We start from the raw sequence: 13,755 nt of genomic DNA on the forward strand, positions 1-13,755 counted from the left end.
GTTTCTGTATTGATGATGACATCCCAAAGTTTTAATATAAACAAAATTACATTACTTTGGAAATGATTTGATAATATATTTATCATGTTCTCTGGGAACAAATTCCGCAATATTATTCTTTAAAATGAATACTTTGATTTTCAAATAAGCATAAATAAAATTTTCAAAATGACCGTGAATTTGGGGATGCCACACATGGTATCAGAGCATTAGTTTAAGCGAACTAGGAATTTTAAGAAATTTCTAGACTTAAACTTAGAATGCTTAGTAATAATCATGAGTGTATCTAATATATTTTACATAGTACACCTGAATAAACACAAGCACTAGCTTATTTATGGAAGATGCCTAAAATGCTTTTATGTGCTAACTGATTTATGATGCTTTATGATGCCATTATTTGATCGGATCTATGGTCTGTTGCCGACCGGACCTGGAAATTTTTTGTGTTCAGATTTCTAAACATTTATTACGATATTAGAACTGGCATATAACTTTTCGAAGTAATATGGTGGAATACATATCTAAACCTTCCTCTATCTATGTTCTTGTCTCGATACACCGAATGCCTGCTTTGGTGTACAGAAAATCATGGTGAAGACTCGTAGCGAATTGAGTAAATGGAGGAAATGAGAAGGCTTACGATAGTGAATGATACCAATCGGAAGAAATTGTAAGCGAGGTATCTTGCCTTTAGAATATGTCTAAATAGATGATACGTCTGGTACAGGAGATGTACACAATCGATTGGTAGAAAGAAATAAATTTTGGTATAATTGTAAGTCCCAAATTTTGCTTGATGTATCAATCAGATCCAATTGATGGTGCGGAATCCCAATCAATTGGATGATGCAAGATCAAAATGAAGAAGAAGGAAAAGAAGAAAAAGATGAATCTATGTTGTATTTAATAATGAGATTGATGCTCCATATATATAACAATCTTACACACACACACACTCTTCTTCTCTCTCACTTTCTCTCTCTAAAACACCTTGATTTACACACACTTAACCCCCTTTCTAGTGTTCTCCCCTCTTAGCCTACTCCTAACTCCTCACCCATACTTCTATATATATATATATATATATATATATATATATATATATATATATATATATATATATATATATATATATATATATATATATATATACCTATGGACTAAGCCCAAAGCCCAAAACCAATACCGAGACCGAAAACCCATGAGTTTTCGGTCCAAGTTACAATAAAATCCAAGAGGATTTTTGGACTAAGACCGAAAAATGATAAATGCTTAGAAAAGCAAAGTATAAACCAAATTTTAGACCCAACAATCTACCCCTTGGTTTATAGCTTTCTTTTCTTTGACCCAACAAACTCCCCCTTAAGAATGTAGTTGGCTTTTCTTCTCAGTCTTCACTTTGTGAGCTTGGCTTCAGCGTTTATCTTTAATTTCTTCACAACTTCAAGATGAACAACTGAATCTTCTAGCCGAATGACTTCATCTTGAACGGATGGGCATTTCTTCAGAATTTGGCTTTGAACGAACGTTGGGATTGGAGGCTTCATGTAGAGATTCTTGAAAAATGGCGCTTTTAGCTTGAGAATCTTCAGAGATAATATCAGAGAGAACGAATCTTCTGGATCACTTCAGCAGGTACATAGATAGCAACAAATTGATTGAGGAGACTTCAATGCATTATGTCACATAATCTTCAAGTACAACTTCATCTTGCTTCTGGGGTTAAAAGATTGAATGTTGAAAGAATAATCTTCATTTCTTGTTCCTTCGAATGAATATTCTTCGATAACCACAGATGAAGCCTTGGTTCAGAAATTTTCGATAAAGTCTCCATGAGTCTCATCTACATCTGATTTCACTTTTCAAGACAAAATAAATTTAAGATAAAAACAAAACTATAATAAAACTTAGCACACAGTATTTTTGGATTTTTCATATTTTCTTAAAAAGGTAAAACAGAAACAAAAAACATTTTTGGGTTTTCTATATTTTTCTTAAAAAGAAATAAAACATAAATAACAATATATTTGGATTTTTAATTTTCTGATTTTTGTTTGATTTTTTTAAAGTTTTAATTCTCCCCCTAAATTTGTGCATAGTGGAAAACTCTGAACAAATTTAATAAAAACAAGAATAATAGCTAAATTTAAGACTATTTTGGGATCAAAGTTGTTAGGCAATCCAATATTGTTTATCAGCACACGCCTGCATGTCTAGATCTGGTCAATCATCGGTATTGTGGTCCACTTAAACACAAACGATGTGGGCAAATTTGACAGATTATAAGTGACAAGACATTGTGATCTATCTTCCTAAATTGACCATTTAGCTGACGACCAAGAATATTGTTGTCCACTTAAATTCAGTAGCAAGATCTACAGACAGCCTATTAAATGGTTCAATTTTAGATGCACTGGAACGTGTTCCCTGCATCCTGACATACATCGGTAATCAAGAACTTCCAAAGAACTCTTTACTTTAGGTGAGTATTCAATCATTAAGAAAGAAGTCAGATGATTCTTAGGATAGAACCTTAAGAATAAAGAAGATAATGGGGATGGGTAATTGGGTTGATTGTTTGATGATTAAACATAATAATTATATTACTGTGGGTTGAAAACCCTATGTACTCACCAGGTTTCCCAACCTGAACAACTCAGTTTATTTGTACCATAGGTGTCGATACGAAGCTACATTACCCTGGGACAATTAAAGGAGATGTAAATCACTGGTGTAAATGAATGTAAGGTCTTTTTATGCTTATGTTTCTGTATTGAAGATGACATCCCAAAGTTTTAATATAAACAAAAATACATTTCTTCGGAAATGCTTTGATAATATATTTATCATGTTTTCTGGGAACACATCTGCAATATTATTCTTTAAAATGAATACTCTGATTTTCAAATAAGGATAACTATTTTTTTTAAAAAGACCGTGAATTTGGGGATGTCACATTAAAATACTTGGATTGTACTCGTTAACGTGATATCAGGGATATAAGATTTGTAAAAATCCAACTCCAAAGGAAAGTGTTGTGGAATTTATAGAAATAGGATTCAACCGCGTAATTAAAATTAATTACATCAAAACGGAACTTAGAGATTGGTTGAGTTTTGACTAAAAGTGCAAAAAGGAGTTTTGTAGTACTCCTCAAGATATAAACTTTAGGAAAAAGTTTTCTAAAAACGGGGTCCGTATGAAAGAGATATGATTTTGTATAATCATTTATTTTTACCCTCGTTAGGAACAAAAATGAAAATAAAAACTAGCCAAAACAACCAAAATGAGAGTTATAGTAACCATTGAGATCATCACATAACTATAAAGAGGGCTAGGATCAGAGCTCGCACGAAGAAGTTTTGATTTTTGTAGAATCTTTTCGTGGGCGCCACATACGCACCTCTGCACGCCGCACACCTAAAACCTGATTCAAGTAGGTTGTGAGGCACGTGGCCGAGTGGGGGTGTGATACGTCGCAACTTCCTATGGAGCCATTGTAACATCCGGAATTTCAGGTATTATATTTATTCTTTTTATTTCAAGTTTTGTGGAAGAACTCGGCGAGTTGGTGTGTAGACTCACCGAGTAGAGACGCGATTTCTCTCCCGGATTAATGACCGGACTCGACGAGTCGCATTGGTGGACTCGGTGAGTCTGTGCTGTTTAATGAAACCCTAATTTCTCGGGTTTGGGACCTATTTATAGGGGCTTATGGCCGTCATTTATGCTCACCAGCCCCTAGAGCGAAACCCTAGTGAGCTTGAGCGTCTGGAGTGAGAGAAGGAGCCATTGTCGACCTTGGAGGTGTTATCTAGCAAGGAAAAGGAAGCTATAGCCAAGAGGAAGCAAGAGGGTTAACTTCCTGAAGATCTGAGGTGCAGAACATCACGTTTGAGGTACTATTTTCGAACCATTTTCTGTTGTGGTGATGTTCATGTTGATTTAGGGTTTATTGAGCCCTTCTTGTGACTAGATCTAGTGCTCCCATGGTCCCTTAGCGAGTTAGGTTCTAGATCTGGACCCATGGAGGTCCAGAGTGCCTCTTTGTCCAAGCTTTATATGATTCTATTGAGGTTTTGGTTTGGGATCATTGTATTTGAGGTTAAAACACCATTTATGAGTCAATAGGTGTGATATGAGCGCCAAGACATAAACTTTACATGATAAATAAGCTTGGAAAGACTGGATCTATGGGTTAGAGGAACAGATCTGACCTCAGAAGGTCGTTTGGGGTTGTGCATGGAATGCACTCGTCGAGTCCATAGGCAGACTCGACGAGTTGGAGCGAGTTGTTCCGTGTTTTCGAACCAGGGGTTGACTAACCGATTTGGGTGAGTGACTCGGTGAGTCGGAAGGGGTTCAGAGGAATCGGGTCCCCGTAGGGACTCAGCGAGTCCACGCCAGACTCGGAGAGTTGGGTTGACCGTTGACCGTTGACCATTGACCAGAGTTGACCGGTGTTGACTTGGTAGAATTAATCAACCATAGTTGGTATAGTGTTAATTAGAGATACACTTGTGTTATAGGAGGACTATAGCTCGGGAGATCGAGCACTAGTGATTACCGGGATTTACGAGTTACCGAGATACGCAAGGTGAGTGTTCTCACTATACTTTACCTTGAGTAGGTAATTAGAGTTATGTGATACAGTGTTGTATGCTATATATGTGTTATGTGTTGCACTGCATTATTCTATGTAATTTATGCTGTGCATGCTACAGAGTTAGAACCGGAAGGTTCACAGAGATAGAGCCTGAGGGTTCATAGAGTTAGGTGCACGGACCCAAAGAGTTATAGCCTCGAGTGGCTAATATGTGTTATATATATATGGTATTTTGGGGAACTCACTAAGCTTTGTGCTTACAGTGTTTGGTGTTATTTGTTTCAGGTACTAGTGAGGATCGCGGGAAGGCGCCGACCTGATCAGTACACACACGGGATTTTTATGCTATGAGATCTTGGGATTGTTATATGATATGAATCTGAGTTTCAAACAATGATGTTTTTATGAATAATAAATGAATTATGTTTTTATAAAATGAGAAAAATTGTTTTGAAATTTACGGTGTTACAAGTTGGTATCAGAGCCTTGGTTTAATGGATTCGAGTACACCTTAGGGCGTATTTGAACTCAAACTGAGGATTTCAGAAATATTTTCAAAAAGAGTAAATGATTTTTGGAAAACGCAGAGCAGAGTCGTGTGTACAATCAGTCAGCGCCCGAACGATGATTTCCCAAGATACCTTTATGTTATATGCTTATGATATTGATATGATGTATTCTCGTGCTAGAGTGGGCTAGGTACTCCTATTAGGACTAGGGTGGCTTGATTTGTGATGCCTTAGCCTAGGGAGAGGTGAGCTACTATGAGATGCTTGAGAGTGAGTAGGTAGTAGCGAGGAGCTTATGAGAGATCTGTTAGAGAAGGGATTTTGCGTAATAGAGTAATTGGGACTTGGGATCCTAGGAGGAGGACTTGGGTTGTATACTGACGCGGTGTGGAAGGTAGTATTGGGCCCGTACTACTGAAAACACCGGGACAGTATACAACTCAAGTAAGAATCTTCTGGATGTCAGGGATCAAGGAGGGACGAGTTATCGAGTGCGAGTATACTCGAGTGAGTTTCTAATATATCGTATGTTGTTTTTCAGAGGTAGGTCATGGTGAGGACACATCATGCGCCAGAGAACAGCGATACCAGTGATGAGGAGATCCGCCGGATCATCCATGAGGAGGTGGCTGCGGCCATCAGGGCAGAGATACCAGAGATGTTCGGGTCTATCAAGACCACGCTGATTGAGACTTTTGACAAGCGTTATGCCGCTCTTTCTGAGGCTGTTGTTGCAGCGGCCACCGCAGCCATGGCTGCTGCTAGGCCGTAAGGGGGTGACTCGTTGTTGTTCAGGGAGTTCAGCAACACGAAGCCACCAGGGTTTGATGGGACGTAGGATCCGATTGTAGCGATGAGATGGGTATCTGACATTGAGGGGTGTTTCTATACATGCTTGTGCCCGGAGCACTTGAGAGTTCAATTTGCACTGAACCAGCTTCACCTGGGGGGGTGAAGGATTTGTAGAAGTTCATGACAGCACACTATTCTCCAGCAGAGCTTGCTGTGGTGACCTGGGAGATGTTCACCACCATGTTTCATGATGAGTACGTTCCCCCGGTGGAACGGGATCGGTTGGAACAAGAGTTTTTGACCCTCAAGCAGGGTACGGAGTCTATTACGGTGATTACTGATGTGCACAAAAGTACTCACTAATTTTAATATTTACAACCTAACAAACTTAACTAACTATGCACTTATAGGTAGTGTACTTAGTCAGATTACAGTATAGCTTGGGTAAGTCGGGTGTCGATCACAGGGAACGGTGTTCTAATTAATTTACTTACTATTAAATTAACCTAATTTATTAACAAGTTTAATAAGGGGTTTTATCTGGTTTTACAAGATCAGATGAACTTAAATCAAATTCAATAAATAAAAACATACTCTTGTTTAGTTTGAATCCACTTCTCCCTTATGGCTAGCTAATGATTACGGATTATTAAGTTGGTTTTTAGTTGTATTAGTAATTTAGTTCTATCTTACCAATAATTAACTAATTCATGTCAAACCATGTATGTTCACACATAATTAAACACAGAACTAATTATGAATGTAAATATGCTATGTAAGATTTGTTGCATAAACGCAATTATGGTCACAATACACGTTCTCTAGCACAGCTAAGCTTTATTTATTCTAATTACTAACTAAGATTGGTCAATCCCAGCTCTAACAATTCAATGTTCACTAAATCATTAGGTAAATAGGTTCATGCAGTTTAATGGTCACTAAGCTACACAGAACATGCAATCAAGCAATTAGATAAACAAATAATAGCATGCTAGGTTATACAAATCAAACACAAGCAATTTTTACCAACTAAACTTAATCCATAAGCATATAACTATTCATAAGTTCAAAGCTTCATCTAGCTAAACAAGAGTAGCTAGATTCGGCTGCTCATCATAGCAACTAAACTAAAACAGCTAAAACTAAAGAAAGACATGTTCTTATTTAACTAAAATATAAACCTTTACTTCTTTTGGTGTTGAAAACCCTCTTCCAGAACCTTTCTTTCGCTCTTAATCGTCTCCTGGAACTCTTTTCTTCTGCTAAAAGCTTCTCCTTTTCGTAATAATCAGGAGGACTTATATAATCCTCAAAAACCCGCGCCACGTCGTGGCCAGATGTGCCACGTCGTGGGCTTCAAGCAATCCGTATCCTTCAAGGAAATCCTCCGCATCGCGATGTTTATCTTCTGGAACACCCGTGCCACGTCGTGGGCTTCATCGCCACGTCGTGAATTGAGTGTTTATCATGAATTTATTATTTTCTTGTCTTTCAAGCCTCCCATGTTCCACATTTCGGCACTTTTGGTCCCTTTCTTCGAAAATCCTTTATATTGACTGAAAATAACAATTGAAAGTCATAAGTATCATTATTCTAAACATATTACCACTTTATTAATAAAAATGTACTTAAATATTGCCTAAAAATAAGTATAAATATGGCAATATCAAAATACCCCACAGTTAGGCTTTGCTTGCCCTCAACCAAATTTAAACTTAATTCTTAATTACTAACACCACACAGAACAATCTGACTCTAGTTCAGCCATTATGCCAAGACCTCAACGCATGCTTTTGTGTCTAAAATTTTCCTAAAGTACCCCCCATACTTTAAATACTCACAATCTTCATAAACACTCGCCCACTTTTTCCGAACAACGCTCATTTTATGCAACCCTCCGAATCCATCCTCAGAAAACCTCCTTATCCTCAAGGTATTTTTACTTGAGCAACCTAAGCATACATAATCTAGAATTACAATTTTTCGATACCACTATGGAGCTCTTTTGGAATTCTTCATTTCTTTGGCATTTGATCTCTTTGATTTCTTTGAATTCACCACCTTATTTGATTTGATTTCTGGTATCTTCAACTTTTGAATTTCTTGGAATTTTGATCTTTTGATCTTCACTTTTTTTGCTCCAAAATTCTTCACACTTTTCTCGTAATTCTCTCTTTTTTTTTTTCTCTTTACATGTACCTCACTTTTTTTTTCTTTTCACTCAAAACCTACATGCTTAAGCAGAGGCGCTCAACCTCAACCTTTATTGGTTAATGATAATAATTTTCCTGGATACATTTCAGGTTTAGGTTGTGTTTTTGTTCCATGATTTCACTAAAATAAGGGAGGCCACAAATGCACTATAACGTATATTGGCTCAACTAAACATTTGAACTTTCATCGGATCATCCCACATAATACTAGCAATTATAGCTCAAATTATTATTACTAGATTTAATTATTCAAAATTTGAAATTTTCAATTTTTACTATCAAATTCTATGATTTTCTAGCAACTTACTTTTTCTACCCATACCCTACACTTATTTCATACAATGCCCTCATTGTATTCATAAAAATAAATCAAAATTAAAGAAAAGGGAGAAAAAGGAACAGACTCCCCTGGGATAGTGGCGTGAGCATCTCCAAAAGTGTGGAAAACGTGCAACTGAACTTCCAAAAATAGAAACTCGTTGTAGAACTGGTTGAATACGTAAATAAACCATGAACATGATTCGAAACTTCAATTCTTCAAAGTGGGTGTTTGTAAGAAAAAAATGTGGCTAATGATAAAGTGGAACACGTCGTGGCAGGTGACTGGCCACGTCGTGATATGGGTTGAAACCGCAAACACTAAAATGCTGAATTTCTTTAAACTGCAAGAACGCCACGACGTGGCGGTAAGGATTCCACGTCGTGGAAACTGGGCATCAGCAGAAAATGGCTTATTTGATTTATTTACTCTAGCAACTTTGACCAATGGCTAACTGGTTTCAAATGCTTCTATGCAAATATATTTCCCAACTATAACCTCTCTCCTACTAATATACCCCACACTTATCTTGAATTGTGGGTTCCAACTCACGACTCTAAGCTCCTTTGACAAACACGACTCGAAAGTTAACCTTTTATGCTCCTTAGAATTCCAATGCTAATCTGAAAATGGAACAACCCAAAAGAAATAAAAAGTAACATCATAGTTTACGAATGTTTTACATTATACACCAAATTCAACATAAAAAAAACTACTCAAAAACAAAACAAAAGAGAAAATAAAATCAATCGTCATCTTGATCTTGTGCTCCACTTGGCCCTGCCCCGTCATTCTGCGAACGCCATAGCTCCTCCCATGTCGGAAAATAGGGATAATGTGGTGGCATAGAAGGTGGTCGGGTCACACCCAAATGCGAATAAATACCCTCAGTAAGCTGGGTATGGTAAATGGCATGCCCCCGTAGATTATCCAAATATGTTCCCACCCGACTTCACCTCTAGCCCGCATATTCCGACGCCGCGGTCTGGCTGGTGGTTGCTGTCCTGGCTGCACCTCCTCCTGCTCGTCATCTATCGGCAGTATAACAAAACGACCCCCGATATTCACCACCGCTCGCATAACCCCCAAGACTTGAATGGTCAAATCTGTGTCCGGGAGTCAAGTCAGATTCCTCACAAAGTCATGGGTCAAAATATGATATGACCTAGCCAGGCGAGTAACCAAATGCCCCCCAGTAATCGGGCTTTCAGGCCTAGAATTGGCCGCTTTTCCCCATGAACCTCGCCAACATATAAGGTAAATCACAACAAACTCCCGGGGTAATAAGAGTCCATAAATAAAATAGATTCTCAATGGGGACTTTATCACCATGATGCTTGTGATTTATTGAAAAAGTGATAAGGCGGTGCAAAGATCGGAAAACAGGATTCCGAATTTGTGACTCACTCGAGTCACGAGTGTTGTACTCATGGTTAGAAATGCCCCGCCAGAACTGCACATCCAAAGTACCGGGAGCAAAATCTCGAACACATCCAAGCAAGAACGGAATGAAAAACGGAGATTGCGTCTCCACTTCTGTATAGAGCCCCATACGCCAAGCAAATTCCCAAAGACTACACTCTCGATATACACCACCTAAACGAAACACCAGTGCCCGGTTGTAGGTGAAATCAAGGGTGCGTTCCTCGAAGCATACGATAGAGAAAAACTCCACCGTTAATTCCCGGTACACGGGTTCTTGAATGGCAAATAAATTCCTCCACCCGTGACAAGTGAACGAAAATTGATCTCCAACATAAGTCTTCGACCAATAACGTTCCAACTCAGCTACCATTCCCACTCCACCAATCCATCCCCAATTGATAATTGGGGCTATTGCAAACTCCCTATTATACAGCCATCCAAGCCGATTCTCTTACGTAGTTAGCAACGGTCGGGGAATGTTTTGAGGAAACTGGTATAATGGATGTATGCTTGCTACATCTATCGGGTTTTCCTCCTGTGGAACAGCTCGTCGTGGTCCCATTTTTGCATACAAAAGCAAACCAAAACAGCAAACATCCAAAGCATTAAAACATATTAAATGGGTCTGCCAGAAGTCACGACGTGGCTAGGCTATGCCACGTCGTGGGCCGCATCACAAACAGCTTCTGGATCAGTCTTTTTATAAGCGATTTCTACCAAAATTAGTGTTTGGGGTTTGTTCCTATGGACATTTAAATGACATGCAATCTAAAATCAACCACTAGATTCAACCAATTTCGTGAATCATACAAACCCTAACCATGAAAACTTGAAATTGGAAGAACTAACTACAAAATAATGAGTAAAACACATACCAAGTAGATTAATTGACAAGATCTTGCAAGGAAATTGGAAGTAGATTAAGAAATTAGCTGTAGGGTTTTGTTGTTCCCGTTCTTGCGGTAGCTTCCAATATGATTGGGGCTTATTGGTCAAAGGGTTTTAAGGAAATGCCCCCCCCCCCCTGATTTTTAAAGGCCACGACGTGGCTGGCTATGCCCACGTCGTGAACCTTAAATCTGCTTTATAGTCCCGTGTTTCCATTTCGACCCACGACGTGGCTGGCTATGCCCACGTCGTGGAAACTGCCAAATGCAAAATTTTTAATAAACTCTAACATATTAACTAATTACTTTGCATATCATTCATTATTTAAAGTTCCCCACAACTAATTCTTTACCAATTATCAGTTTTTAGATGATGAATTGATGTCTTTCCTAATTAAAAGCTAAAGAAAAAAAATTTAAAAGAAAAGAAAATGCAAACCAAGCTCGGGTTGCCTCCTGAGAAGCGCTTCTTTTTCTTGGAGTCTTGAGCTGGACTCCGTGCCTTTTACGTTGAATCTTCGGAAGAGTCCGCCACCAGGATCTTTTGTTCCTTGAACTGCCGTTTGTAAGCTTGAACTCTCCTTTTATACGCCTTCTTTGAATTCTCCTTTTTAGCTTTTCCATCTTCTTCAAGCTTGCGTTTTGTGCCCTTCGTTTGTTCCTTGCATTCCATAGCATTCTCCTCCTCTTTCACCATTGGATTTGTTACTATTGAAGTGACCTCCTCTTCATCACTATTCATTTCCTCGTCCTCTTCGCTCACCCAAGAAGGCGGGCTCTTGTAAGCTCTGACTTCAATCAAATACGAAACAGATGCCCTCGGTTTTGTCCTCTTGACTTGATGAATTGCCTTTATCTCTTCTTCCATAAGCTTTTCCAGTTCTTCTAGTTCATTCTCTTCATTAATTGTGAACACCTCTTCTTTATCTTCTTGAAAGTCATCTTTTATCCCAAAGACTTCTTGTTCATCTCCAACCCTCAAAGTGAGCTTGGAATCGCGGATATCAACAAGGGCTCCAGCAGTGTTAAGCAATGGCCGGCCAAGGATTATTGGAACATCCGAATCTTCTTTCATGTCTAAGACTACAAAGTCTATTGGAAAAACAAAATTTCCCATTTTTACCAAAATATCCTCCACGATGCCGCGAGGTTGTGTCACCGAACGATTCGCCATGTGAATCTTCATTTTTGTAGCCTTCATCTTCTTAATCTCCAATTTTTGATAAAATGAAAAAGGCATTAGATTAATGCTAGCCCCAGAATCGGCTAAAGCATTAACCTTCATTTTATTCCCAAAATCACATGGAAGAGTGAGGCGTCCAGGATCCCCCATCTTTTCTGGTGTTTCTCCCAACACAGCTTTTGAAGTTTATTCACTTAGAATCACTGTAGACTGCTTCTTTAATTGCCTTCGAGTGTCTATCAAGTCTTGCAGTAATTTCTGGTTCTCGGGAGCTTTGGATAAGGACTCGACAAAGGGGGTATTAATTGGGATCCCCTTCACATGCTTTACATACTCTAAATGCTCCTTCTCCAGTAGACTAAGTGCAGCTCGGGTGGGAAATGGCAAAGGTGGCTGATAAGCTGGAACGGGCTCAAAAGGTTTTTGATCAGACATGCGCCACATCATGGCTAGAGGAGTGCCACGTCGTGGCGAGCCTGGTTCAACACTTTCTCCATTTTTAATCCTTGATTTCTTGGGCTGCTGCGGTTCTTCTTCCAATTCCTCCAGGAACTCAGATATTGCATCTTCTTCAGTATCAATGGCCATTACGTGAGATTAGGTCTTTACTTCGGGATTCTTCGAGGACAATTTTTCATGAACTAGAGTGGCTAGTTGACCAAATTGTACTTCAAGGTTATGGATTGAGGCTTGCTGGTTCTTTATCAAAGTTTGTTGTTCCATGATGGCGGAATCAGTAGCATCGTGTCTCTTTCCGAAGCCTCCATAAACTTCATCAAAATGGTCTCTAGGTCGGGTTTCTTCTCGGCCGGTGGCTGCTCCTTTTGATAAAGGCCTCGACCTGTCTGCCTATATTTCTCTTCTTTTGGCTTCTTATACTCTTCATATGGCAGCCACTCCTTCTTCGGTTTCCTCCAGTCCTCATCAAACTTATCCTCACTAGAGTAGCACACTTGATCTCTTTTGTTCCCAAACTCATCTATATTGCAGTCCTTGGTCAAGTGTGGACCACTGCATCTCTCGCACCCCACTCTTATGGCATGTATCGACTGGTCCATTTGTGTTATCCTACAATCCATGTTATTCAGCATGGCCATGACAGCTGCAATTTCTTCAGTCTGGGCCCCTCCACTGCCTTTGATTTCATCTTGCCTTGGGTTGTGGTATTCGCGAGAGTGTTTCGCGAATTCTTCAATTAGCTCCTTGACCTCCCTTGGATTTTTCTTTGTCAACGGTCCTTGAGAATCAAGGAGTTGTCTTGTCATCACATTGACCCCATCATAAAAGATTGACATCTCTTGCTGCTCATTTAGGTCATGTTGAGGGCAATTTCTGAGCAAGCCCTTGTATCGCTCCCATGCTTCGTATAGTGACTCCCCCGGCTGTTGCTCAAAGTTGGCTATTGCCTTCTTGAGTTTGGATATCTTGGATGGTGGGCAAAACTGGTCCAGGAATTGCTCATGCATTTGAGCCCAAGTGGTGATTGTGCCCGGTGGGAGTGCTTTCAACCACTCCTTAGCAGCTCCTTTGAAAGTGATGAGAAGTATCCTAAGCAAGACTGTGTTTATGTTGACATTTGGGACATTGAAGTAATCCGCAGTGTCGTTGACTTCATCTAGATGCTTAAAAGCATCCTCATGATCTTTCCCGAAAAATGGGATGTCCTTCAGTGTGGTCAATATGTGTCCCTTCAGCTCGAATGTGGCAGTGGTAGGTATTGCGGGTTGGACTAAACCGGGACCCACATCTTCTCGGATCCGCTTCTTGTAAGCTCCCATGTACATTTCCTCATCGCTACCATCTCGTTCCTTGGCTCGT

The 13,755-nt window shown here is 39.4% G+C and overlaps 1 non-coding gene across 1 annotated transcript; it reads left to right on the forward strand.

Moving 5' to 3' along the window:
* Positions 1-13,248: 13,248 nt before the first annotated feature.
* On the forward strand, positions 13,249-13,355 carry LOC145077449 (small nucleolar RNA R71). The gene has a single exon (XR_013693193.1). It is a non-coding gene; the product is annotated as a small nucleolar RNA R71 (small nucleolar RNA).
* Positions 13,356-13,755: the final 400 nt, after the last annotated feature.

The sequence above is a fragment of the Lactuca serriola genome, chromosome 9 (genome assembly GCF_051521515.1).
Source record: "Lactuca serriola cultivar US96UC23 chromosome 9, Lser_US96UC23_V15, whole genome shotgun sequence".
Lineage (NCBI taxonomy): Eukaryota > Viridiplantae > Streptophyta > Magnoliopsida > Asterales > Asteraceae > Lactuca > Lactuca serriola.